Source organism: Salmo salar, chromosome ssa27 (genome assembly GCF_905237065.1).
Source record: "Salmo salar chromosome ssa27, Ssal_v3.1, whole genome shotgun sequence".
NCBI classification, from domain to species: Eukaryota; Metazoa; Chordata; class Actinopteri; order Salmoniformes; family Salmonidae; genus Salmo; species Salmo salar.
Window position 1 is genome coordinate 25,192,501 of NC_059468.1, and position 27,519 is coordinate 25,220,019.

A 27,519-nucleotide genomic window follows, 5' to 3' on the forward strand; every position below is an offset into this window, starting at 1 on the left:
TAATTTTTTTAACATTTTTAATTTCACCTTTATTTAACCAGGTAGGCTAGTTGAGAACAAGTTCTCATTTACAACTGAGTCCTGGCCAAGAATAAAGCAAAGCAATGCGACACAAACAACAACACAGAGTTACACATGGAATAAACAAGCGTACAGTCAATAACACAATAGAAAAAAAAGAAAGCCTATATACAGTGTGTGCAAATGGCGTGAGGAGGTAGGCAATAAATAGGCCATAGTAGCGAAGTAATTACAATTTAGCAAATTAACACTGGGGTGATAGATGGTGATGTGCAAGTAGAAATACTGGTGTGCAAAAGAGCAGAAAAGTAAATAAAAACAATATGGGGATGAGGTAGGTATATTGGGTGGGCTATTTACAGACGGGCTATGTACAGTTGCAGCGATCGGTTAGCTGCTCAGATAGCTGATGGTTAAAGTTAGTGAGGGAAAGACGAGTCTCCAGCTTCAGCAATTTTTGCAATTCGTTCCAGTCATTGGCAGCAGAGAACTGGAAGGAAAGGCGGCCAAAGGAGGTGTTGGCTTTGGGGATGACCAGTGAGATATACCTGCTGGAGCGCGTGCCTCGGGTGGGTGTTGTTATGGTGACCAATGAGCTGAGATAAGGCGGAGGTTTACCTAGCATAGACTTATAGATGACCTGGAGCCTGTGGGTCTGGCGACGAATATGTAGCGAGGGCCAGCCGACTAGAGCATACAGGTCGCAGTGGTGGGTGGTATAAGGGGCTTTGGTGACAAATTGAACCAACATCGGTAAAAAACTAATTTCGCTGTGCGGCTCTGGCTCTGTACGACCCTGGCTCTATGTGGCCCTGGCTCTGTGTGGCCCTGGCGGTGTACGGCCCTTTCTTCTTAAGTTTTCCTTTGTATCTGGAACTTTTTTCTTTTCATCTGTCTTCTCTCTTTCTCTTTCTCTCTCTTTCTCTCTCTCTTTCTATCTCTGTCTCATTCTCTCTCTTTCCATCCTTTTCTTCTGTTTTCATTGCTGTACACTTATCATCAGGCTGCAAAGGTTAATGTTTAGTAGCCAATTATCATGATGTTAACTGTTATCAGATACAAAAATGTTATTTTCTTGAGATAAGGACACAATAACGTCTAATTATAACTTGTAATTATATTGGTATTATGGTGTCTGAGCTGACTCCATGTTTATTCTATCATGTAGAATAGGTAGAGGAGAGAATTCTCATCAAGACACTAGCTTCTCCATCTTACATAAAACGTTTATCTGTTCATTCAGTCTGAGACCTAAGTCTATTCACCTCAAGCCAATCTTTCATCAGGCACACCAAGCATAGCTACGTCTCAAAGCTTTCTGCTTTCTTTTGTCATGATCCCATTTGTGGTAGTTCATGGTTGCTTCAGTCAAGACAGTTACAATGCAGGGTGGCAAGGAGATGGAGAGAGATCATATAGAATATCCTTACTGGATTAATACACAAACACAATCACACACACAAACACACACACACACACACACACACACACACACACACACACACACAATCACACACACACACACACACACACACACACACACACACACACACACACACACACACACACACACACACACACACACACACACACACACACACACACACACACACACACACACACACACACACACACACACACACACACACACACACACACACACACACACACACACACACACACACACACACACACACACACACACACACACACACACATACACACACAGATTAGTGCAGTGTGTCTCTCCATCCCAGCGGTATCCCGGGGAAAGCCAGCCCCTAATCTTTCACGCCTGGGCCCTCCTCTATCCTTCTATCCCTCCTCTCCTCTCCTGCTTTATCATGCAGGATTAGAGAGAGAGCTGAACCACTGTGCTATAACTCCCCTGGAGAGAGAGAGAGAGAGAGGTGGAGGGAGGGAGAGTGAAAGTGAGAGAGAGGAGAAAGAGAGAGCGAGAAGGGGAGAGGGAGTTATGGAGAGAGAGCGAGATGGAGCGAGAGAGAGAGAGCAGCCGGTACTGACCTACATTAGAGAAAAGGAGAGTAATGGTTCACTGACAGATCCCCATTCAACATTAACACACACACACACCTATACCCACGCACGCACACACACACACTGACAGATCCCCATTCAACATTAACACACACACACACCTATACCCACGCACGCACACACACACACACTGACAGATCCCCATTCAACATAAACACACACACACACACACACACACACACACACCTATACCCACGCACGCACACACACACACTGACAGATCCCCATTCAACATAAACACACACACACATACACCTATACCCACGCACGCACACACACACACACACGCGCACGCACGCACGCACGCACACAGAATAGGACACATTCACAGACACAGAAAAGCTACACACTCTAAAGAGAGTAATCACTTTGAGAGATGCAATCATAGACACACACACATACTCCCAGCCCCCCCCCCCCACACACTACCACAAAAGCCTGAAAGCTGTGTCATCTGAACCTAGCTGAGTGCTGCATGGGTTTGTACAGAAAGACCTGTGTGTATCAGATGATCTGTAACCCAAGCTGCCTGCCTGTCCTGTCCTCCATCAGACTGCATGAACCACACACACACACCCCCCACACACACACACACACACACACACACCCCACACACACACCCCCACACACACACCCACACACACACCCCCACACACACACCCCCACACACACACACACACACACCCCCACACACCCCCCAACACACACACACACACCCACACACCCCCACCCCCACCCCCCCACACACACACACACACACACACACACACACACACACACACACACACACACACACACACACACACACACACACACACACAGCTACACTACATGACCAAAAGTATGTGGACACCTGCTCGTCAAACATCTCATTCCAAAATCGTGGGCATTAATATGGATTTGGTCCATGCTTTGCTGCTATAACAGCCTCCACTCTCCGGGGAAGGCTTTCCACTAGATGTTGGTACATTGTTGCAGAGACTTTCTTCAATTCAGCCACAAGAGCATTAGTGAGGTCGGGCACTGATGTTGGGCGATTAGGCCTGGTTCGCAGTCGGCGTTCCAATTCATCCCAAATGTGTTTGGTGGGGTTGAGGTCAGGGCTCTGTGCAGGCCAGTCAAGTTTTTCTACACCAATCTTTTCTATATGGACCTCACTTTGTGCACGGGGGAATTGTCATGCTGAAACAGGAAAGGGACTTCCCCAAAGTTGGAAGTACACAATCATCTAGAAAGTCATTGTATGCCATAGCGTTAAGATTTCCCTTCACTGGAACTAAGGGGCCTAGACCGAACCATGAAAAACAGACTGAGATCATTATTCCTCCTCCACCAAACTTTACAGTTGCCACTATGCATTCGGGTAGGTAGTGTTCTCCTGGCATCCGCCAAACCCACATTCATCCGGACAAAAAGTTAACATTTTTGTAATTACAATGCCATTAAACTATGTAACTCTTTTCAAGTCCCCATGGGCCTCCTCATTGGTTTCCTTCCTCTCCGGCAAATGAGTTAGGAAGGATGCTTGTATCTTTGAAGTGACTGGGTATATTGATACACCATCCAAAGTGTAATTAATAACTTCACCATGCTCAAAGGAATATTCAATATCTACTTTTTTTAAATCATCTATCTACCAATAGTTGACCATGCGAGGAATTGCAAAACCTCCCTGGTCTTTGTGGTTGAATCTGTGTTTGAAATTCACTGCTCGACTGAGGGACCTAACAGATAATTGTATGTGTTTGGTATAGAGATGAGGTAGTCATTCAAAAATCATGTTAAACACTATTATTTCACACAGAGTGAGTCCATGCAACTTCTTATGTGACTTGTTAAGCAAACGTTTAGTCCTGAAACTATTTAGTCTTGCTATAACAAACGTTTAGTCCTGAAACTATTTAGTCTTGCTATAACAAACGTTTAGTCCTGAAACTATTTAGTCTTGCTATAACAAACGTTTAGTCCTGAAACTATTTAGTCTTGCTATAACAAATGTTTAGTCCTGAAACTATTTAGTCTTGCTATAACAAACGTTTAGTCCTGAAACTATTTAGTCTTGCTATAACAAACGTTTAGTCCTGAAACTATTTAGTCTTGCTATAACAAATGTTTAGTCCTGAAACTATTTAGTCTTGCTATAACAAACGTTTAGTCCTGAAACTATTTAGTCTTGCTATAACAAAGGGGCTGAATACTTGACTCAAGACATTTCAGCTTTTAATTTTTGATTCATTTGTAAACATTTCGAAAAACATAATTCCACTTTGACATGATGGGTTATTGTATGTAGGCCAATGACAAAACATCTCTATTTAATCCATTTTACATTCAGGCTGTATCACAACAACATGTGGGAAAAGTCAAGAGGTGTGAACACTTTCTGAAGGTACTGTAAAATACATAGGTGATACCACCCAGTATTTCTGTTTTCATGAAATATGCATGTTTTGGGGAATATGTCATCTTTTACTAATGTATTCATGTCAATATGGAATGAAAGGTCTTTAGGCCAGCAGCAGTATCTTAGACTAGCCTAGTATATTGTCAACAAGAACATGTTGGAACAAACACAAATAACATGCAAACTGTGTTCTCAACTGTCATAGAGGTGTTGGCGTGTCTGCACAAACTGACTGCTTGTGTGTGAGTGTGTAATACAGTACATATAGTGTGTGTGTGAGTACTACCCTCTCCCCTGTCCAGTCCTCACAGGGATAACTACAGCGTGATACATTATCTCAGAGCTAAATATAGTTTGAGTTCTCGAGCTCTTGTGGTGCGTAGTACAACTCTGCACCAGGAGTACCTCGCTCTCTCGCTCGCTCTCTCTCAATTCAATTCTCTCTCTCTCCCTTCACCTCTTTCTCCCTCTCTGTCCCCCTTCTCCCTTCCCTCCTCCCTCCACCTTAATCTATCTCTCCTTCTTTCTTTCTCCTTTCCTTTCTCTCTCCGTCAGTGTGTGTCTCTTTAAGGGGAGGGCAGGCAGGCATGCCCTCTCCTCTTCCCCTGCTCACTTACACACCATGTAGAGTAGAGAGAGAGAGAGAGAAAGAGGAAGAAGGGAGATAAATAGCAACAGCAGAGAGAAACAGAGAGGGAGAGAGTAGGGGAAAGAAAGAGACAGACAGACAGACAGACAGACAGACAGACAGACAGACAGACAGACAGACAGACAGACAGACAGACAGACAGACAGACAGACAGACAGACAGACAGACAGACAGACAGACAGACAGACAGACAGACAGACAGACAGACAGAGAGGACCGGAGAGAGAGAACAGAAGACAGAGGAAACACCTTGTGAGAGGAACCACAGACAGACAAGACACGTCAGTACAGTATAATACAGTATAGTATAGTACAGTACAGTATAGTACAGTATAGTACAACCAAACAGCAGACACAGGACAGATAGACAGACACTCAGTGTGAGGACAAGTTGTCTGAAGTGGCTTACCAGTGTGTCTGGAGTAGCCTTCTGGAGTAGCCTTCTGGAGTAGCCTTCTGGAGTGGCCTTCTCCTGCTGCATGCTAACAGCCTGCCTCTCACTGTCACTCTCTCTCTCACTCTCTCTCTGCCTCTCCCTCTCTCTTCTCTCTCTTCTTAGCTCACACTGTCCTTCTCTCTTACAAAAAGCCCTAGAGGGTGCCTCTCTCTCTCACACTCTCTTTCTAGCTTTCTTTCTCTCTCTCCCTCCACCCGGAACGAAGCAGAAAATCCCAAACAGAGTCCTGGTGGAGAGGGGTGTGCTCCGTAGGAGAGAGCAGAGCACACACACACACACACACACACACGGCTCCTCCCACGCCTCCCTCCACCAACTTCATCAGGTATTCATTCAGAAAACATGCACGCCAGCTGCCCACACTACACTCACAAAGAGAGAGGGAGACAGGGAGGAGGGGAGGGAGGGATTGAGATAGAACGAGGAAGGGAAGGTGACATACTGAGAAGGGGAGAATGTGAGAGATAAGGAGGGAGGAAGGAAGGAAGGAAGGAAGGAAGGAAGGAAGGAAGGAAGGAAGGAAGGAAGGAAGGAAGGAAGGAAGGAAGGAAGGAAGGAAGGAAGGAAGGAAGGAAGGAAGGAAGGAAGGAAGGAAGGAAGGAAGGAAGGAAGGGATAAAGAGAGCAAGAGATTAGAGAGATTATGAGAAAGAGGCCATTGAAAGAGCGTGATACACAAACACACACACACACACACACACACACACACACAAACACACAAACACACACAGACAGTGAAATAGTACTGCGACATTCAACGATATGCAGAGTAAAAGCTTTTCACTAACAATATGAACTGCAACACAGAGACAGAACATGCATCCCTCCCATACACACCTACACACACCTCCATAACCAAGCTACCATCCCTCCCATACACACCTACACACACCTCCATAACCAAGCTACCGGCCCTCACAAACACACAGGTAAAATGTCATGAACCCATACCAGTAAAAAAATAAAAACGAATGAACCCATATCAATTACTACAGCTACTACTACTGCAGAGAGAAACCACTGTGCTCAGCTCAGTGCACTGTCCCTCCTCCCCACTAGAGGGTAGAGGGCCATCTCCCTCCTCCTCACAGAAAGCAGAACTACACTACAAGCAGTCGCTGTTGTGTTAGCTGACCTAAATAAAGTTGATTTCCAAACAAATATGAGATGTTCTCTTCTGCAGTGAGGAGAGGAGATGAGTGTTATATTAGGAAGCACAGACACACAGTGCTAATGCATCCCAGTAGACATGCCAGACCCACCTAGGCCTAAACACATCGCTGCTTCCTGTTGGTGTTGTGGGGTTGACTTCTTTGCTTACTGTCTCTCTCCCTGGGGAGTAGGTAGATGTTAACCCTAACCACTGACTTAGGTTTAGTTTTGAGTTAACTCCCCTAATTGTTCAGGTTAGTATTGGGGTTGGGCGAACTGTTCTTAGAATTGCTTAAGGTCACCTTCTGCTTCAAGCCTCTCATGGTTACATGGTTACCTCATATACTACCAAATCAGAGCCCATGTTATCGGTGGGCTCTTACTGTAACACTGTTCATTCTGACATCTCTATTTGTAGTAGGTAAAAGGGTGACATGGCAGAGTACTTTTTTACAAGTCAGTCAATTAGGATTAGGATAGTGGCCCTCTGTCTTTGTGGGTCAATCTGTTTTAGATCTATGGTCAACGGAGCTACAGTGGGGGCTGATCTAGTTAAATGTGTTTTCAGATTTACGGTCAACTCAGCTCACAATAACAGCTCCTGCACGGTGAGGAAGACTTGTCTGTTACCGTAGCAGCAAATTAGCCACGCTCTGTAATTCAATTAGTTAGTGTGTTGTTTATTTAGAAGCGAGTGCAGTCAACTGAAACTCACTAAGAGGGAGAGGAGGAGAGGGGTAGCAGAGCAATAGTCAACCATACTGAAACTCACTGAGAGGGAGAGGAGGAAAGGGGTAGCAGAACAACAGTCAACCATACTGAAACTCACTGAGAGGGAGAGGAGGAAAGGGGTAGCAGAACAATAGTCAACCATACTGAAACTCACTGAAAGGGTGGGGAGGAGAGGGGTAGCAGAACAACAGTCAACCATACTGAAACTCACTGAGAGGGAGAGGAGGAGAGGGGTAGCAGAACAATAGTCAACCATACTGAAACTCACTGAGAGGGAGAGGAGGAGAGGGGTAGCAGAACAATAGTCAACCATACTGAAACTCACTGAGAGGGAGAGGAGGAGAGGGGTAGCAGAACAACAGTGAACCATACTGAAACTCACTGAAAGGGAGGGGAGGAGAGGGGTAGCAGAACAACAGTCAACCATACTGAAACTCACTGAAAGGGAGGGGAGGAGAGGGGTAGCAGAACAATAGTCAACCATACTGAAACTCACTGAAAGGGAGGGGAGGAGAAGGGTAGCAGAACAACAGTCAACCATACTGAAACTCACTGAGAGGGAGAGGTGGAGAGGGGTAGCAGAACAACAGTCAACCATACTGAAACTCACTGAAAGGGAGGGGAGGAGAGGGGTAGCAGAACAACAGTCAACCATACTGAAACTCACTGAAAGGGAGGGGAGGAGAGGGGTAGCAGAACAACAGTCAACCATACTGAAACTCACTGAAAGGGAGGGGAGGAGAGGGGTAGCAGAACAACAGTCAACCATACTGAAACTCACTGAAAGGGAGGGGAGGAGAGGGGTAGCAGAACAACAGTGAACCATACTGAAACTCACTGAAAGGGAGGGGAGGAGAGGGGTAGCAGAACAACAGTGAACCATACTGAAACTCACTGAGAGGGAGAGGTGGAGAGGGGTAGCAGAACAACAGTGAACCATACTGAAACTCACTGAAAGGGAGGGGAGGAGAGGGGTAGCAGAACAACAGTGAACCATACTGAAACTCACTGAGAGGGAGAGGAGGAGAGGGGTAGCAGAACAACAGTGAACCATACTGAAACTCACTGAGAGGGAGAGGAGGAGAGGGGTAGCAGAACAACAGTGAACCATACTGAAACTCACTGAAAGGGAGAGGAGGATAGGGGTAGCAGAACAACAGTGAACCATACTGAAACTCACTGAAAGGGAGGGGAGGAGAGGGGTAGCAGAACAACAGTGAACCATACTGAAACTCACTGAGAGAGAGAGGAGGAGAGGGGTAGCAGAACAACAGTCAACCATACTGAAACTCACTGAGAGGGAGGGGAGGAGAGGGGTAGCAGAACAACAGTGAACCATACTGAAACTCACTGAGAGGGAGAGGAGGAGAGGGGTAGCAGAACAACAGTGAACCATACTGAAACTCACTGAGAGGGAGAGGAGGAGAGGGGTAGCAGAACAACAGTGAACCATACTGAAACTCACTGAAAGGGAGGGGAGGAGAGGGGTAGCAGGACAACAGTCAACCATACTGAAACTTACCTAAAGGGAGGGGAGGAGAGGGGTAGCAGAACAACAGTCAACCATACTGAAACTCACTGAGAGGGAGAGGAGGAGAGGGGTAGCAGAACAACAGTCAACCATACTGAAACTCACTGAGAGGGAGGGGAGGAGAGGGGTAGCAGAACAACAGTGAACCATACTGAAACTCACTGAGAGGGAGAGGAGGAGAAGGGTAGCAGAACAACAGTGAACCATACTGAAACTCACTGAAAGGGAGGGGAGGAGAGGGGTAGCAGAACAATAGTCAACCATACTGAAACTCACTGAGAGGGAGAGGAGGAGAGGGGTAGCAGAACAACAGTGAACCATACTGAAACTCACTGAAAGGGAGGGGAGGAGAGGGGTAGCAGGACAACAGTCAACCATACTGAAACTTACCTAAAGGGAGGGGAGGAGAGGGGTAGCAGAACAACAGTCAACCATACTGAAACTCACTGAGAGGGAGGGGAGGAGAGGGGTAGCAGAACAACAGTCAACCATACTGAAACTCACTGAGAGGGAGAGCAGGAGAGGGGTAGCAGAACAACAGTGAACCATACTGAAACTCACTGAGAGGGAGAGGAGGAGAGGGGTAGTAGAACAACAGTGAACCATACTGAAACTCACTGAGAGGGAGGGGAGGAGAGGGGTAGCAGAACAACAGTCAACCATACTGAAACTCACTGAAAGGGAGGGGAGGAGAGGGGTAGCAGAACAACAGTCAACCATACTGAAACTCACTGAGAGGGAGGGGAGGAGAGGGGTAGCAGAACAACAGTCAACCATACTGAAACTCACTGAAAGGGAGGGGAGGAGAGAGGTAGCAGAACAACAGTGAACCATACTGAAACTCACTGAGAGGGAGGGGAGGAGAGGGGTAGCAGAACAACAGTCAACCATGAGGCATCAAAGCCGAAACGGCATACTTTTAAGAAGGAAGGTAGCGTAGAAACCTACCAAACCTACCAAAAACCTACCAAAAAACTATTGGCCAACAACAAATCCAATCCCTCCTAGGAATTTTGAACAATATATATGACCTATAAGCTAACATTTAAAATTCTGATAGAAAACATAACAAAACTAACAACAATGACAAATGGTTTGATGAAGACTAGATAAAATCTAAGAAAGAAATTGAGAAAACTTTCCAACCAAAAACACCTAGACTCAGAAAACCTTTGCTTACGCCTTCACCACGGTAAAACAATAAAGAAATACACTAAGAAAAAATAAGAAACAGCACACCAGAAAACAGCTCAATGTCATTAAAGAATCCATTAAATCAAATCACTTCTGTGAATATTTTAACACACTAAAGAAAAACAACACGAAGAGCTACCTATCCAAAATGGAGATGTACAGATAAACCACTTTTCCAACCTTTTCGGGCACATAACAAAGAACCAATAACAAAAACATATACATGATAATTTACTAAACTTAGAATCAGCTATTAAGGACTACCAGAACCCACTGGATTCTCCAATTATATTGGATGAGCTTCAGGACAAAATATAAACCCTCCAACCCTAAAAGGCTTGTTATGTTGACAGTGTACTAAACAAAATGATCAAGTATACAGATCCCAGATTAAAACAGGCTATACTTAAACTCTTCAACATTATCCTCAGCTCTGGCATCTTCCCTAATATTCGGGAACACAGGTCTGATCACCCCAATCCACAGAAATGGAGACAAACTTTACCCCAATAATTACTGTGGAATATGCGTCAACAGAAATCTCTGAAAAATCCTCTGTAGTATCATCAACAGCAGACTCCAACGTTTCCTCAGTGAAAACAATGTCCTGAGCAAATGTCAAATTGGCTTCTTAACCAAATAATGTAAGACAGACCACTTATACACCCTGCATACCCTTATTGATAAACAAACTAAACTGAACAAACGTTTTCTCTTGCTTTGTTGATTTCAAAATAGCTTTTGACTCAATTTGGCATGAGGGTCTGCTATACAAATTGATGGAAAGCGGTGTTGGGGGAAAATAATATGACATTAAAAAATCAATGTACACAAACAACAAGTGTGCAGTTAAAATTGGCAAAAAACACACACATTTCTTTGCACAGGGCTGTGGGGTGAGACAGGGATGCAGCTTAAACCCCAGCCTCTTCAACATATATATCAATGAATTGGCGAGGGCGCTAGAACAGTCTGCAGCACCCGGCCTCACCCTACTAGAATCTGAAGTCAAATGTCTACTGTTTGCTGATGATCTGGTGCTTCTGTTACCAACCAAGGAGGGCCTACAGCAGCACCTAGATCTTCTGCACAGATTCTGTCAGACTTGGGCCCTGATAGTGAATCTCAGTAAGACAAAAATAATGGTGTTCCAAAAAAGGTCCAGTCGCCAACACAACAAATACAAATTCTATCTAGAAACTGTTGCCGTAGAGCACACAAAGCATTATAGCTACCTCGGCCTAAACATCAACACCATCGGTAACTTCCACAAGGCTGTGAACGATGTAAGAGACAAGGCAAAAAGGGCCTTCTATGACATCAAAAGGAATATAAAACTTGACATCCAAATTAGGATCTGGCTAAAAATACTTCAATCAGTTATAGAATCAATTGCCCTCTATGGTTGTGAGGTCTGGGGTCCACTTACCAACCTAGAATTCACAAAATGGGACAAACAACCAATTGAGACTTTGCATGCAGAATTCTGCAAAAATATACTCCGTGTACAACACAAAATCCCCAAACATTGCATGCAGAGCAGAATGAGGACTATACACACTAGTTATCTATCAACATCCAGAAAAGAGCTGTTCAATTCTACAACCACCTAAAAGGAAGTGATGCCCATACATTCCACCACAAAACCCTCGCCTACAGAGAGATGAACCTGGAGAAGAGCCCCCTCAGCCAGCTAGTTCTGGGGCTCTGTTCACAAACACTAACAAACCCCACAGAGCCCCTGGACAGCAACACATTTAGGCCCAATCAAATTAAGAGAATGCAAAAAGAGAACTATTTGACACACTGGAAAGAATCAACCATAAAACAGAGGAAATTGGAATGCCTTCTTCCTTCCTCATGTTTTCATTTCTTTCTTTCTCAACTGTGTTTCCTCTCTTCTTCTCTTTCTCATTGGTAAGCAGGAGAGGAGAGCACTGTCAGTAGCAAGTCACCAAGGTGACAGCTGAAAGGTTCTATATACACACACCGCAGCCTGTACATATCAGAGAGAACCCACACACTCCTCACAATCACACACTGCAGCCTAGCTACAGCCACTCAGAAGGAATACTCTCTCTGCTTCTATCTTTCTTTCTTCCTCCCTCTCTCCATCTTTATATCTCTCTCTCTTTCTCTCTCCATCTGTACCTCTCTCTCCCATCTTTTCCTAACGCTCCAGAGAAACCATTCCAAAGCACTTGAAACGCCGGTCTCAACATCTATCGGACCCCAATAAACAGAATGAACTATGAGTCAACCGATCTGACGGGGAAATCATGGAAATAACATTCCCGGCCTCAGCAGAATCTTTACTTTGTGTGTGTGTGGATGGGAAGCAGTACAGACATAAACACTACCTTATCAACATGCAAACTGCATACTACTGGCCTGGGTTGTAGACATAAACCCAGTGGGTTGTTAAGCTGAAATAAATCTCTCAGTCCTTCAGTCTTGTCCTCATCACGAACCCTGCTGTTAGCCTGTGTACTCTCTGTGTACTATGACACTATCCTCCTGCTCCCATTCACCAACTGCCTAATCCACTACAACCTACTACTCACACACACACAGAGAGAGAGGGAGTGTGTTCGTGTGTGTGTGTCTGGGATTAGAAAGGGAGAGGAATGGACGGGCAAAGCATTGCTAAATCCCTCTATTGCTCTATAATCCTATAGGCTTGAGTACACAAATACACAAACAGAAACAAATTCACACACACACACACACACACACACACACACACACACACACACACACACACACACACACACACACACACACACACACACACGCACACACACACACACACACACTCACACACACTCATTCAAGGACACATTCATACAGAAACAATCCACTGATATCCCAACAATGACAATAATACAAACCAACTAAAAAAGGATTTTGTTTTGCAGAGAGAGAGAGAGAGAGAGAGACAGAGAGAGAGAGAGAGAGAGAGAGAGAGAGAGAGAGAAAAGAGAGAGAGAGAAAGAGAGAGAGAGAGAGAAAAGAGAGGGGTGAGAGAGAGACAGAGAGAGAGACAGAGAGAGAGAGAGAGAGAGAGAGAGCGAGAAAGAGAGGGGTGACCGAGAGAGACAGAGAGGGAGAGAGAGAGACAGAGAGAGAGAGAGACAGAGAGAGAGAGAGAGAGAGAAAGAGAGAGTGATAGAGAGAGAGAGAGAGAGAGAGAGAGAGAGAGAGAGAGAGAGAGAGAGAGAGAGAGAGAGAGAGAGAGAGAGAGAGAGAGAGAGAGAGAGAGAGAAAGAGAGAGAAAGAGAGAGTGATAGAGAGAGAGAGAGAGAGAGAGAGAGAGAGAGAGAGAGAGACAGAGAGAGAGAGAGAGAGAGAGAGAGAGAGAGAGAGAGAGAGAGAGAGAGAGAGAGAGAGAGAGAGAGAGAGAGAGAGAGAGAGGCTAGAGAAATCAAATTCACTTCAATACAACGTTACAACATGTTGTTGATACTGTTACATTTAGAGTGACACCATCATCCCAGGAACCCTAGACCCACTCCAATTCACATACCGCCCCAACAGATCCACGCAATCTCAATCGCACTCCACACTGTCCTTTCCCACCTGGACAAAAGGAACACCTATGTGAGCTACTCGCTGTTTATTATCTATGCATAGTCACTTTACCCCTACCTACATGTGCAAATTACCTCGACTAACCTGTATCCCCGCACATTGACTCATTACCAGTACCCCCTGTATATAGCCTCGTTATTGTTATTTTTTTTGTGTTACTTATTATTTTTATTATTTTTACCTTAGTTTATTTAGTAAATATTTTCTTAACTCTATTTCTTGAACAGCATTGTTGGTTAAGGGCTTGTAACTAAGTATTTCACGTTAAGGTCTACACCTGTTCGGCGCATGTGACTAATACATCTGATTTGATTTGATTTTCTGTGTTCCATAGCTCCTTTCAACCTGCCAGGCATTTTGCTCACAGACGGACCACTAATTAAGCAGACAGGACTTCCATGTGACAGAATCTAACAACGGATAAGTGTGTTTGGTTGTGTGTGTGATAGTGTGTATGTGCGTGCTTACCCGTATGGGTGTGTGAGTGTGCATACGTGTATGTACTCTAATAATAAGATGGATGACCTCTGATTGTGGATTTGCTACCAAGGGGATACTCAAAACTGCAATATTCTCTGCTTTTCTGGAACATGGCAAGATACCACCCATGGCTATCCAACTCGATGGATTCTCCATTCACTGTGTGGATAGGACAGTGGAGTCGGGGAAATCAAGGGGGGAGGGGTTTGCCTCTTCATCAACAACAACTGGCGCGCTGACTGGAGCACCTTGTAAGTGTCGACCCATTGTTCACCCATCATGGAATACCTCATAGTCAAATGCCGACCCTTCTGCCTCCCGAGGGAGTTTTCAGCTGTTATCGTGACTGTTGTATACATTCCACCTCAGGACAAGAACAATAACAAGCTGACACTTAACGAACTATACGAGGCTATAACCAAGCAGGAAAACATCCAGTGGCTGCTTTTCTGGTTGCCGGCGATTTTAATTCCACGTCACTAGGACACATGATCCTTCCGCTTTACAAGCAGAAGCTCAAACAAGAATTACTCGTGACTCACTCCGGTGAAAAATGGTCACCAGAATCAGAGATTATTCTACAGGACTGCTTTACTAGCGCTGATTGGAATATGTTTCGGGACTCAGATGATAACAACAACAAGATAACCACCTCCGTCAGTGGCTTCATTAGGAAATGCATCGGCGACGTTGTCCCCACAGTGAAGGTTTGCTGCTTCCCCAATCAGAAGCCCTGGATTAACACTGAGGTTGGCGCTAACCTAAAGGATAGGGCTACCGCACACAGGGCTATCGCAGACAACCCCGAGGCTACGCTGAGGACAGGAACAACTAGAATAAGTCCCGCTATGACCTCCGCAGAGTCATCAAATGAGCAAAAGGATAATATGTGACCCGATTCAGGAAACTAGGCATATGTCGCAAGTTACGTGCATTTTCTTATTTATATCAAAATGCATTTTTTGGCAGAAATGCCTTTTCGAACATGTGAACTTTCATGTGCCTTAATAACAAACTTGTATGCCATCTGTAAATACGAATAAAATTGTTAAATTACGAGCCTTGTTGGTTAAGCCACAGAAAAAGGTAGCAACCTTCCCACTAGCCATGATTGGCTGAGATAATGAGTGGGCTGGACCTGCTGAGAGAGGAGTTCGGATTGGTCTGCCATATTGAAGGCGTCTGTCTATTTGAACTCCTCAGTCTGTGTTGGTAATTCTGTCGAATGGGGCTTTTAAAAAAATGTATTATGTAGTGGAGCTGCATAAGTGTTGCTCTCCATTTTCTGGAGGATCAAGTTTTGAAATCAGTGGAATTCGAGTATGATAGCTAAAGAGATGGAGAAAACACCTGTCTCCAGGTTACATCTTCAAACTAAGGGCAACCGTGGTATGGCATTTCTGACAGGGAGACGCGTCCATGATGCATGTTGATGTATACAGGTAAGATAGTCTAGCGTTAGCTAGCTACAGTTTCCGATATTACACGTTTCTAATTTTGACAGAAAGTGGTTTAATTTCAAGCTAAAGTGTACTGTTAGCTAGCTATCTAACGTTAGCTGGCTGGCTCCCTAGCTGACGTTATTATTTGTTTCTCAGAGCCGTTTGCTTTTCTAGTTAGAGCATAATGTTAGCTAACGTTAGCTAACATTGGACCTGGTTGGTTAGCTCCCAGCACTGTGGCATTGTTGCCACTTTGTTCATTGTTGTTTAACTAGCTAACGTTATCTGGCTGGCTCGTTAGCTAACGTTACGTGACGTGTGTGATTTTAAACGTTGTTTACCTAGCTAGGTACATTGTTTACTTAGCTAGCTAGCTATATGTCTTAAGCTAAAGTGTACTGTTAGCTAGCTAGCTAACGTTAGCTGGCTGGCTCCCTAGCGGACATTATTATTTATTTCCCAGAGCTGTTTGCTTTTATAGTTAGAGTCTAATATTAGGCAGTGTTGGCACTTTGTTCATTGTTGTTTAACTAGCTAACGTTAGCTGGCTGGCTCGTTAGCTAACGTTACGTGATGTGTGTACAACACCCGTTGAATATGGCCAATGTCAGTAAATGTCTGCAAAAAAGCGTAATGAAATTGTTGCCAGCAGAGCTGGTTAGGCTGTTTTCATGTTATCCAGAGGTAAACAAATCATCGGCCAGAGCGTCAAGTGTGCGCTCAGAGAGTGAAACAAGATGGGTGGGCCTAAAGCTTAAGAGGGTGTGAATGATGCTGAATGGGTGTAGACAAAAAAGAACTCTTCACTAGATACCAAAACTTTCAAAGCAGAATTACTTTCCCATTGTTCCTCAAATGCAGTGTATGACATACCATTTTGTAGCTCTGAGTCTCTACTTTTATCCAATGTAAAAAAACACAATTTCACATTTTGCTACATAAGACCGAATCCAGGTGGAATCATATTACACAGGCTCCGACGCCCGCCGCATGTGGCAGGGGCTACAGCTCATTACGGATTACAAAGGAAGACCCAACCATGATCAGCCCAACAATGCCTCTCTACCAGACAAACTCAATGCATTTTCTTTTTCTTTTTCTATTTAACCTTTATTTAACTAGGCAAGTCAGTTAAGAACAAATTCTTATTTACAATGATGGCATACCCCAGCCAAAACCTTTATGCATGCCTTGATATTAACAACATTGGCCCTGGTGTGAGCGCCGACACCAAGCCTAGACCCATTCCAATTTGAATACCGCCCCAACAGATCCATAGATGACGCAATCTCAATTGCACTCCACACTGCCCTTATCCACCTAGATAAGAGGAATACCTATGTGAGAATGCTGTTCATTGACTACAGCTTAGCGTTCAACACCATTGTCCCTCCAAGCTCATCACCAAGCTTAGGACCCTGGGACTGAACATCTCTCTCTGCAACTGGATCCTGTATTTCCTGATGGGCCGCCCCCAAGTGGGGAGGGTAGGCAACATCACCTCCGCCACGCTGACCCTCAATACAGGGGCCCCACAGGGGTGTGTGCTTAGTCCCCTCCTGTACTCCCTGTTTACCCATGACCGAGTGGCCAAGCACGACTCTAACGCTATCATCAAGTTTGCTGATGACACGACGGTGGAAGGTCTGATCACCAGCAATGATAAGACAGCTCACAGGGAGGAGGTCAGTGACCTGGCAGTGTGGGACTGGAACAACAAACTCTCCCTAAACATCAGTAAGACCAAGGAGCTGATTGTGGACATCGACGGGGCTGCAGTGGAGCGGGTAAAGTGCTTCAAGTTCCTCTGTGTCCAAATCACTAATAACTGAAAATGGTCCCCACACAAGTGCACATGCCCCTCAGGATGTTGAAAAGGTTTGGCATGAGCCCTGAAATCCTCAAAAGGTTCTACAGCTGTACCATTGAGAGCATCTTGACTGGCTTCGTCACTGCTTGCTATGGCAATAGCACCGCCCTCGATCGCATGGCGCTACAGAGGGTGGTGCGGTCAGCCCAGTACATCACTGGGACCGAGCTCCCTGAAAGGAAGGCCCGGAAAATCGTTAAAGACTCCATAGACTGTTCTCTCTGCTTCCGCACGGCAAGCAGTACCGGTGCATCAAGTTTGACACCAATAGACTTCTAAACAGCTTCTATCCCCATGCCATAAGACTGCTAAATAGCTAACTAAATAGCTAACTAGATAGCTATGCACACTCACAGGGCCCTAAACACTTACGCACTGACACTCCAACACACACACAAACACTCACTCCATCATTTGCTCACACACACATAATATGCACATACATTTATACTGACTCTACACACCCGCTGACATATGATCATCACATACCCTGCTGCTACTCTGTTTATTATATATCCTGATGCCTAGTCACCTTAATCCTATACACATCTACCTCTATCAATCCTGTCTATCAATCCAGTATCCTGCACATTGTAAATATGATACTGGAACTGACCCTGTATATAGTATGCTTACTTACTTTATCGTGTTCTTCTCATTTCTTATTTTTATATCTCATTTTTGTTCTACCTTGTTATTTTTAGTACTACATTGTTGTTGATTACTGCATTGTTGGGGTTAGAGCTAGCAAGAAAGGCCTTTCACTGTACTTGTGCACGTGACATTACACTTGAAACTTGATAGTGTGTGTGTGTGCTCACCCGTATGTGTGAGGTGAAGTGATTCAGCAGGCCTAGCTCTGTCATGTAAATGTCAACAGGCCCTTAAGGTCACTCTGTCAAAAGATATAATATGAATAAAAGGTCCTAATTAGTTTACATGTAAACATCACAACCTTGTAAAGCAGCTAGACTGTTATTATTATGGGCTGTGTCCCAAATGGCACCATGCTCCCTATAGTGTTCTGATTTTCACCAGGGCCCATAGGGTGCATTAGGGAATTTAGTGCCGTTTGGGACATACCCATGACTTTTTGTTCTTAGGACTGAATCGGGTCGTCAAATTAGCTCATACGTTTACGCTTGTTAGCAACTCTGCATCAGTGAACTAGGCTCGTGTGACGAGTACTGAGTTCCAAGATCTGAGTTCTAGGTGAAAAACATGAACAAGGTGAAATAAATTCAAATGACTATTTATAATATGAACGTGGTCACCTAAACTGATCAAACAACAACCTTCCACATAGGTGTGTGTTTGATGAAACATGGGTAACAAAAGCAAAACGTGTCTCAAAACTGGGGCACACACACATATAGACACTCTCTCTCTCTTCACTCGAACACAGGGCCACGCTTTCTGGTTTGGTGTTGGACAACAAGGTGTTGGACAACAAGGCGTCCACACGCATGCACAAACACACACTGTCTGGCCAATCATCATCTACACATCATGTGTGTAGCCTTCCCTGTAGCTCAGTTGGTAGAGCATGGTGTTTGCAACGCCAGGGTTGTGGGTTCGATTCCCACGGGGGGCCAGCACATAAAAGAAATGTATGAAATTGTATGAAATGTATGCATTCACTACTGTAAGTCGCTCTGGATAAGAGCGTCTGCGAAATGACTAAAATGTACATCATGTTCTGTACAGGTGATTGTGCCTGTTATTTTGCTGCTACAGTATAATGGACAGAAAAGTGGGTCTATTCAACATGGTAATGTTTCCACTGTGAACAGAACTATTGAACTAGTGCGTCCAATGTGCTCTCCGTATAACATAGCATCTTGTTGTGTAATGTAAGTATTTTGTAAGGCCTAATCACCCCCATACTGCACACTGTTAACTACTGCTTCACATGGTACCAATCCACTGCCCTCCTTCTAGACACAAACATATTGTCTCGAGGCACGGCGGCCATTTTAAAGGGCAGCAATGATTTATTTGTGACAGATCAAACGTTTAGACAGACCTCAGCTAATAAACAAGCAGTGTGTACTGTGGGTGACGCGCGCACATACGCACGCACGCACGCACGCACGCACGCACACACACACACACACACACACACACACACACACACACACACACACACACACACACACACACACACACACACAAACACACACTGCCCCCGCCCTCTACCCTGGACGACAGCTCTATAAACTGATCGTCATCTGATAGCATGGGAACCAGAGGACCTGTCCCAGGGAGAGGGAGAGAGCAGCCTACACACACTGACGTGCAGCACACACACGCACACACACACACACACACACACACACACACACACACACTGTGCACTCTCGAAACACACAAGCACATACTCACTAACCAACACAAACACCTTTTAAAAACAGGGCCTGCACAGACCCATGAGGTACAGAGTCTAGGAAAGTCAGGGAGGGAAATCACACATTCAGAGAACTGAACAGTAAGAACCATACATTTACTTAACACAACAAGCCCACAGTTGTAATTTACAGGCCATTTAACAATTGAACTATGTAGCAGAATGATGATGACATCATGTTAGAATGTTATCAGATGTGGATATGAATGAACTCTATGGAGATGCAGCATCACTACATTAGTTACCGAGGTCCCTTTGAACCAGGTGACGTTGTCAAGGTAGGTGTCAGGTCCTCTAAGGTACGTATGTATCCATCCCAGTTACCCAGTCACTTTCCTGAGTAATCTCGTGAGCCTTCTTTGAAATCTCCTGCTAGCTATCTTAGAATGTATTTATGGTTGTTAAGACAGACGATTTCCATAGTAACCATCCTAGCATAGAAGGGGATGATAAGGAGAGTACACTCCAGATAGAAGTTGCCCTTCCCGAAACCATAGCTTAAAGGTCCAATACAGATGTTTTTATCTAAATATCAAATCATTACTAGGTAACAATTAAGTACCTTACTGTGATTATTTTCAATTAAAAACATTTAAAAATGAATACAAAAAAAGCTTCTTAGCAAAGAGCAATTTCTCAAGCAATCATTTTTCTAGGACTGTCTGGGAGGGGTTTGAGCGGAGAGGGGAAAACTGAAAATGTGCTGTTATTGACAAAGAAGTTTGGAACTTTCTTTATTATTGCTATTTTAACTCATTTCCCATCCTGGTGATGTCACCAGGCAGGCCAAAACTCCATCCCACCAAAACAGGCTGACATTTCAGGTGGTCTTTTCAAACAGCTCTTACACTAAAAGGGCATTAACATCATTTTCAAAATGTCACATTATTTTTATCCATCCTCATAGTGTGGATATACTATATATATACAGTACCAGTAAAACATTTGGACACACCTACTCATTCAAGGGTTTTTCTTTATTTTTACTATTTTCTACATTTGACTATTTTCTACATTGCAGAATAACAGTGAAGACATCGACACTATGAAATAACACATATGGAACCATGTAAAAAAGTGTTAAACAAATCAAAATATTTTTTATATTTTAGATTCTTCAAAATAGCCACAGGGTTGTCTGCGATATCCCTGTGTGCGGTAGCCCTTTGAAGGATGTCTTTAACACTTTTTGGGTTACTATAGGACAATGACCCAACACACCTCCAGGCTGTGTGTAACGGTCGTCGTACGTAGTGGACCAAGGCGCAGCGGGTTGAGTGCTCATAATGACTTTTATTTAACACAAACAAAAGAAAACAAGAAAATGATCGAACAAACAGGATTGCAGGCTAAACCACACAGCTATGCAACCACAACTTCCCACAAAGGGACAGGTGAAACAGGGCTACCTAAGTATGACACTCAATCAGCAACAACGATGTACAGCTGTTCCTGATTGAGAGCCATACCAGGCCAACACAAAGAAATACACAACATAGAAAACCATAGAAATACAAAACAAGAACATTACCCAAAAACCCCGGAACACATAAATCAAACACCCCTCTTACATAAATACATATCCCATAAACCCCGAACCACATAAAACAAATAACCCCTTATACTGGTCAGGACGTAACTGTGTAAGGGCTATTTGACCAAGAAGGAGAGTGATGGAGTGCTGCATCAGATAACCTGGCCTCCACTATTTTTATTTTACTTTTTTATTTTACCTTTATTTAACTAGTCAAGTCAGTTAAGAACAAATTCTTATTTACGGCCTACACTGGCCAATTTCAATCACCCGACCTCAACCCAATTGAGATGATTTGGGATGAGTTGGACTGCAGAATGAAGGAAAAGCAGCTAACAAGTGCTCAGCATATGTGGTAACTCCTTCAAGACTGTTGGAAAAGCATTCCAGGTGAAGCTGGTTGAGAGAATGCCAAGAGTGTGCAAAGCTCTCATCAAGGCAAAGGGTGGCTACTTTGAAGAATCTAAAATCTAAAATATATTTTGATTTGTTTAACACTTTTTTGGTTACTACATGAATCCATATGTCTTATTTCATAGTGTTGATGTCTTCACTAGAAAATAGTAAAAACCCTTGAATGAGTGTCCAAACATTTGACTGGTACTGTATATAAAAAACACAGACAAATCACGCTGTTGACTGCACTGAGCCTTTAACCATTAGGAAGACAAACCCAACACTGACCTTAAATCAGTTTCAAGGAACAACTTCATACTACTCTGAGAAAGTACATTCCTCCTCCATAGCCTGAGATCTCACACCATTAACACACCCTCGTCTCTCCTTCAAAATGATAAAATAGAGATAGGCAGCCTTTGAAATATTCAACTCTAACCTGGCACTGGCCTCTATGTATTTCAGGAAATGTCTCTTCACTCCTGTCTGAATGCACAGCTTTTAGAGAGGGAAAGAGGGATGGTATGAGAGAGGGATAGAGGGATGTCACGTAAGAGAGAGTGCCAGGAAAAACAATTACTTTTCCTTCACAAAACACGCTAAATAGAAAGACAAGTGGGTGTTAGAATAAAGCCCAAAACTAGTTCTGAGACTTTGATATGCTGAGGCTATTTGTCAACCAATCAGATCCAAGGTTTGTGGAGTTTCGGAAAAGTCACATGGGTGAGATACTGTAGTTCTGCAAGAACGTGTGTGGTACGTGTGTGTATGTGTGCATGTGTGTGAGAGTGAAAGAGAGAGGTAGCGAGAGAGATGAGAGTGTGTGTGAATGAATGTGTGTACGTGTTTGTGTGTGTTTGTGTAAATATGATTTTGTGCAGATTTGAAGCCATTACATCAGCAGTTACCAAACTAGGAGTCGCGACTGGCTGACATGAAAATGGGGAATTTTCTAAATCCTGGTAACAAAATATATATAATAACCATTCTATTATAATATCATTTTTTGTCTCTCAAAAACAGTGTAATGTGGTTAACCTTAAAAATCTTATTGAAAATGATTAAAATGTAAAAGTAAAAATTCAACTAGAGAGCCCTCTTGGATTGTGGGAAAAGGCCGCACTTGACCGTTGCAATTGAATCATTCCCACGGTGAACGGTTAGGCCCGCTACGCTATGAAACCACACACTGCCGAGACGTTGATATTACCGGCCGCAAAACAATGTGTGGGGAGGCTCACATCAATACCTCTGTCGGATAACACTGTCAGACACCTCTGTCAGATAACACTGTGAAACTAAGAATTGATGCTATGACTAGAAATCAAGGGGAAACTGACTGAACGACTCAAAAACTCCCCATCGTAAGCTCTCCAAATGGACGTTAGCTGTGAGGGCCGAGATGCCCATGATGTGAGGGCCGAGATGCCCATGATGTGAGGGCCGAGATGCCCATGCATAGACTTTTGTTCGCTACTTGTCGGGGGATGCTACTCACAAGGACAAATCATTCTGTCTCACGATTCCCCATCATGAAACAGCACAGGGGATGTTCACTGTGCTGTGTGGCCTTATTGACGAAAAACAGATTCAATGGGATCGAGTGGTGGGATTTTGCACAGATGGGGCTCCATCTATCGCGGGACAGCGGGCAGGCCTCTGCACTCTAGTTATGAATGCCATATGGATGCATTGTATTATACACCCACTGAGCTATAATGGATACACCAAAAGCAACTGGTGCCAAAAGAGCTGGGAGCAAAACTCAGAGATACGCAGCAGGTAACTTCAATTGTAAACTATATACATTGCACACGTCTGTTAAAAAAACAATGTGGGATCAGAGCATGACAATGTTCTATTTCACACTGAGGCCTGGTGGTTATCGAGGGGGAGTGTTGGAAAGATTTTGTGCATTGAGAGAGGAACTGTTGTCATTCGCAATGGATGTAAAAAACAGACTCTGTTGACTTTGAAAATAAAATGTTTCTCCTTGCCTATGTCACATACATATTTATGAAACTGAGCGAACTGAACGCAAGCATGCAGGGGAAATACAACAAAAATTATACAGATGAGTGACCGAATCATCCAAACGCATTCACGGGTCACTATGGAGGAGTTTTGGTTCCTGACTCAAAGGGAATAACCTGCCATCTCCCTCCAAGCATTACAACTCATGGTACACTGATTCAGTGCTCTCGTTTGCATTAAAAACAAATATCGGTCCAGGTTGGATGTGAAAGAAGAGATGAGGTGTGCACTGTCGACCACGCCCCCTGACTTTGAGAAGCTCTGACAGGACATGCATCAAGCCACACCCATCTCATTAGTGGAAGTGAGATAAGAGAAATGATGCCAGACTAATTTGCAGTTGACTGTCATAGCCTCACATTAAAAATACATGATGGGGAGTTGAGAATACAATCAGAAATTCTGTTAGAAAGTTTTGCAATTGACTGCCATAGCACCATTTGGCTGTTAATTACATCTTTTTTTCACATGGTTGGGTTGTGAGAATTTTCAGATATTAAAATGGCGTCGCAGGCCAAAAAAGTTTGGGAACCCCTGCATTGCATGGTTCTGATTAGAACAGCACTGCTGCAGCGGCAGTACTGTGGAGAGAAACACACAGATGAGATGAGAGGGAAATGAGAAAGATAGGAGAGGGGGAGAGGAGGAGATGAGAGGGAGAGGAGATGAGAGGAGAAGAGAGGAGAGAGAGGGGGAGAGGAAGAGATGAGAGGAGGAGAGAGAGAGGATGAAAGATAGGGAGAGGAGGATATGAGAGGAGAGGAAGAGATGAAGAGATGAGAGGAGAAGAGAGGAGAGAGAGAGGGAGAGGAAGAGATGAGAGGAGGAGAGAGAGAGAGGAAGAGGATGAAAGATAGGGAGAGGAGGATATGAGAGGAGAAGAGAGGACAGTGAAGTTAGCTAGCTTTAATACAATGACTGGTCTTTCTCAACCATAGCAGAACAGAGGTGAGGGTGCGTGTGTGTTTGTGTGTTTACGATCCAGAACCTGACCCTAGTCAGCATAACAGCTCTCCATATGCAGCTGTTCCATGGAACAGGCATGTCTCACATGTACAAACCTAACCCGTTAACCTGTCCCCCCACACACAGACCCCATATCCACACACTATCAGCCTGTAACCCAACACTATCTCCAGCATGCCACTGTGCTGTGACTCTGCAGATAATCCACTGCCAGTTTACCATCACCAGAGCAATGAGTGACCAGACAGGGTTAGTTAAACAAAAAAAAACACGCTCTTCTCTTCTGACCTCTTTTCTACGCCCTGAGCAATGGATCAAATGGAGCAACTGCATCCCCACTTTCAAAATAGGGGTGAAAATGTATGTGTTTACACCCCCACTTTTTTACCAGGAAGTTATCAGGATCCATTGGGTCATTTGTCATTTTCAATGATTAGTAATGTTGTGGTGTTGTTATATTTGTATCGTTGTTTCATGTCCGATGGTGTTGGTCCAATGGTGTTGCTAAATATCATTTGAGCGGCATGCAACTTGAGCAAATGAATTGTATAATTTCACTTTGCCTGTAAGAACCATGAGGTGCACGGCCCAGGCATGTCTTAGCTTCGCTGTATAACAGCCTCTGACTCTGAGTATTCCATCAGCCTACCAAAGGTTGCAATGAGTAGCTCGCAATTGAGAAATAATCAGTAGGCGTAATATTTGAATCTGTAAAATAATTTTCCTGTTTACAGGCATTTAACACCATTCCGCATTTTACCATCTATTATCTCATCATCAATCGGTTAAATAACATTGTTCAAATGTTTTCTTTCAGTTACAAATGTATCATTCTTGTGTGAGCCCCATATGCGAGCACACTGCGGCCGCGTTGCGGTTACAATGTGACCTAGCTGTGAATGTATGATTAGTATCTTGATAAAACAAACAGCTCTGCTTGGCTTGGTAAGTCATATTGACAAAATCAGCAATTTATACCCTCTTTGCATCAAATATTTATGCTGCTGAGACAAGTTCATTTTAAACATTTTCATGGTGACAGCGCTTCAAACACCGGTGCCAAAAAAAAGTCCATGTTGGAGGAAAAGTGGTACGGTCAATTAATGTTTTTGCTGAGAACACATTTTTGTTATTCCTCATACTTTCATCAATATTCTGTTTCTTCACGATTTCTTGTCAAATACAGTGCCTTCGGAAAGTATTCAGACCCCTTGACTTTTTCCACATTTTGTTACATTAGAGCCTTACTCTAAAATGGATTAAATCGTTTTTTCCCCCTCATCAATCTACACACAATACCCCATAATGACAAAGAAAAAACATTTTATTTTTTTGCGAACGGAAATATCACATTTACATAAGTATTCAGACCCTTTACTCAGTACTTTGTTGAAGCACCTTCGGCAGCGATTACAGCCTTGAGTCTTCTTGGGTATGACGCTACAAGCTTGGCACACCTGTATTTGGGGAGTTTCTCCCATTCTTCTTTGTAGATCCTCTCAAGCTCTGTCAGGATGGATGGGGAGCGTTGCTGCACAGCTATTTTCAGGTCTCTCCAGAGATGTTCGATCGGGTTCAAGTCCGGGCTCTAGCTGGGCCACTCAAAGACATTCAGAGACTTGTCCCGAAGCCAATCCTGCATTGTCTCGGCTGTGTGCTTAGGGTTGTTGTCCTGTTGGAAGGTGAACCTTCACCCCAGTCTGAGGTCCTGAGGGTTCTGGAGCAGGTTTTCATCAAGGATCTCTCTGTACTTTGCTCCGTTAATCTTTCCCTAGATCCTGACTAATGTCCCAGTCCCTGCGGCTGAAAAACATCCCCACAGCATGATGCTGCCACCACAACGCTTCACCGCAGAGATGGTGCCAGGTTTCCTCCAGACGTGACGCTTGGCATTCAGGCCAAAGAGTTCAATCTTGGTTTCATCAGACCAGAGAATCTTGTTTCTCATGGTCTGAGAGTCTTTAGGTGCCTTTTACTGAGGACTGGCTTCGATATGGCCATTCTACCATAAAGGCCTGATTGGTGGAGTGCTGCAGAGATGGTTGTCTTTCTGGAAGGTTATCCTATCTCCACAGAGGAACTCTGTCAGAGTGACCATCGGGTTCTTGGTCACCTCCCTGATTGCTCAGATTGTCAGGGCGGACAGCTCTAGGAAGAGTCCTGGTGGTTCCAAACTTCTTCCATTTAAAATGATGGAGGCCACTATGTTCTTGGGGACCTTCAATGCTGCAGACATTTTTTGGTACCCTTCCCCAGATCTGCGCCTCGACACAATCCTGTCTCTGAGCTCTACGGACAATTCCTTTGACCTCATGGCTTGTTTATTTTTCTCTGACATTCACTATACACTGTGGGACCTTATAAAGACAGGTGTGTGCCTTTCCAAATCATGTCCAATCAATTGAATTTACCACAGGTGGACTCCAATCAAGTTGTAGAAACATCTCAAAGATGATCAATGGAAACAAGATGCACCTGAGCTCAATTTTGAGTCTCATAGCAAAGGCTCTGAATACTTACGTAAATAAGGTATTTACAGTTGAAGTCGGAAGTTCACATACACTTAGGTTGGAGTCATTAAAACTAGTTTTTTCAACCACTC

The 27,519-nt window shown here is 44.0% G+C and overlaps 1 protein-coding gene across 2 annotated transcripts in view; it reads right to left on the bottom strand.

The window, feature by feature from the left end:
• Positions 1–27,519, bottom strand: part of atxn1a (ataxin 1a) — a 164,663-nt gene that overhangs the window by 19,802 nt on the left and 117,342 nt on the right. The window contains exon 1 of one of the 2 annotated variants that reach the window (XM_014178255.2): positions 5,542–5,902. The exons of the other annotated variant lie outside the window; for it this stretch is intronic. The gene's annotated coding sequence lies outside the window, so the exon portion shown is untranslated. Of the gene's footprint in view, positions 1–5,541; positions 5,903–27,519 lie in introns of those variants that run through there. 2 annotated transcript variants of the gene reach the window in all.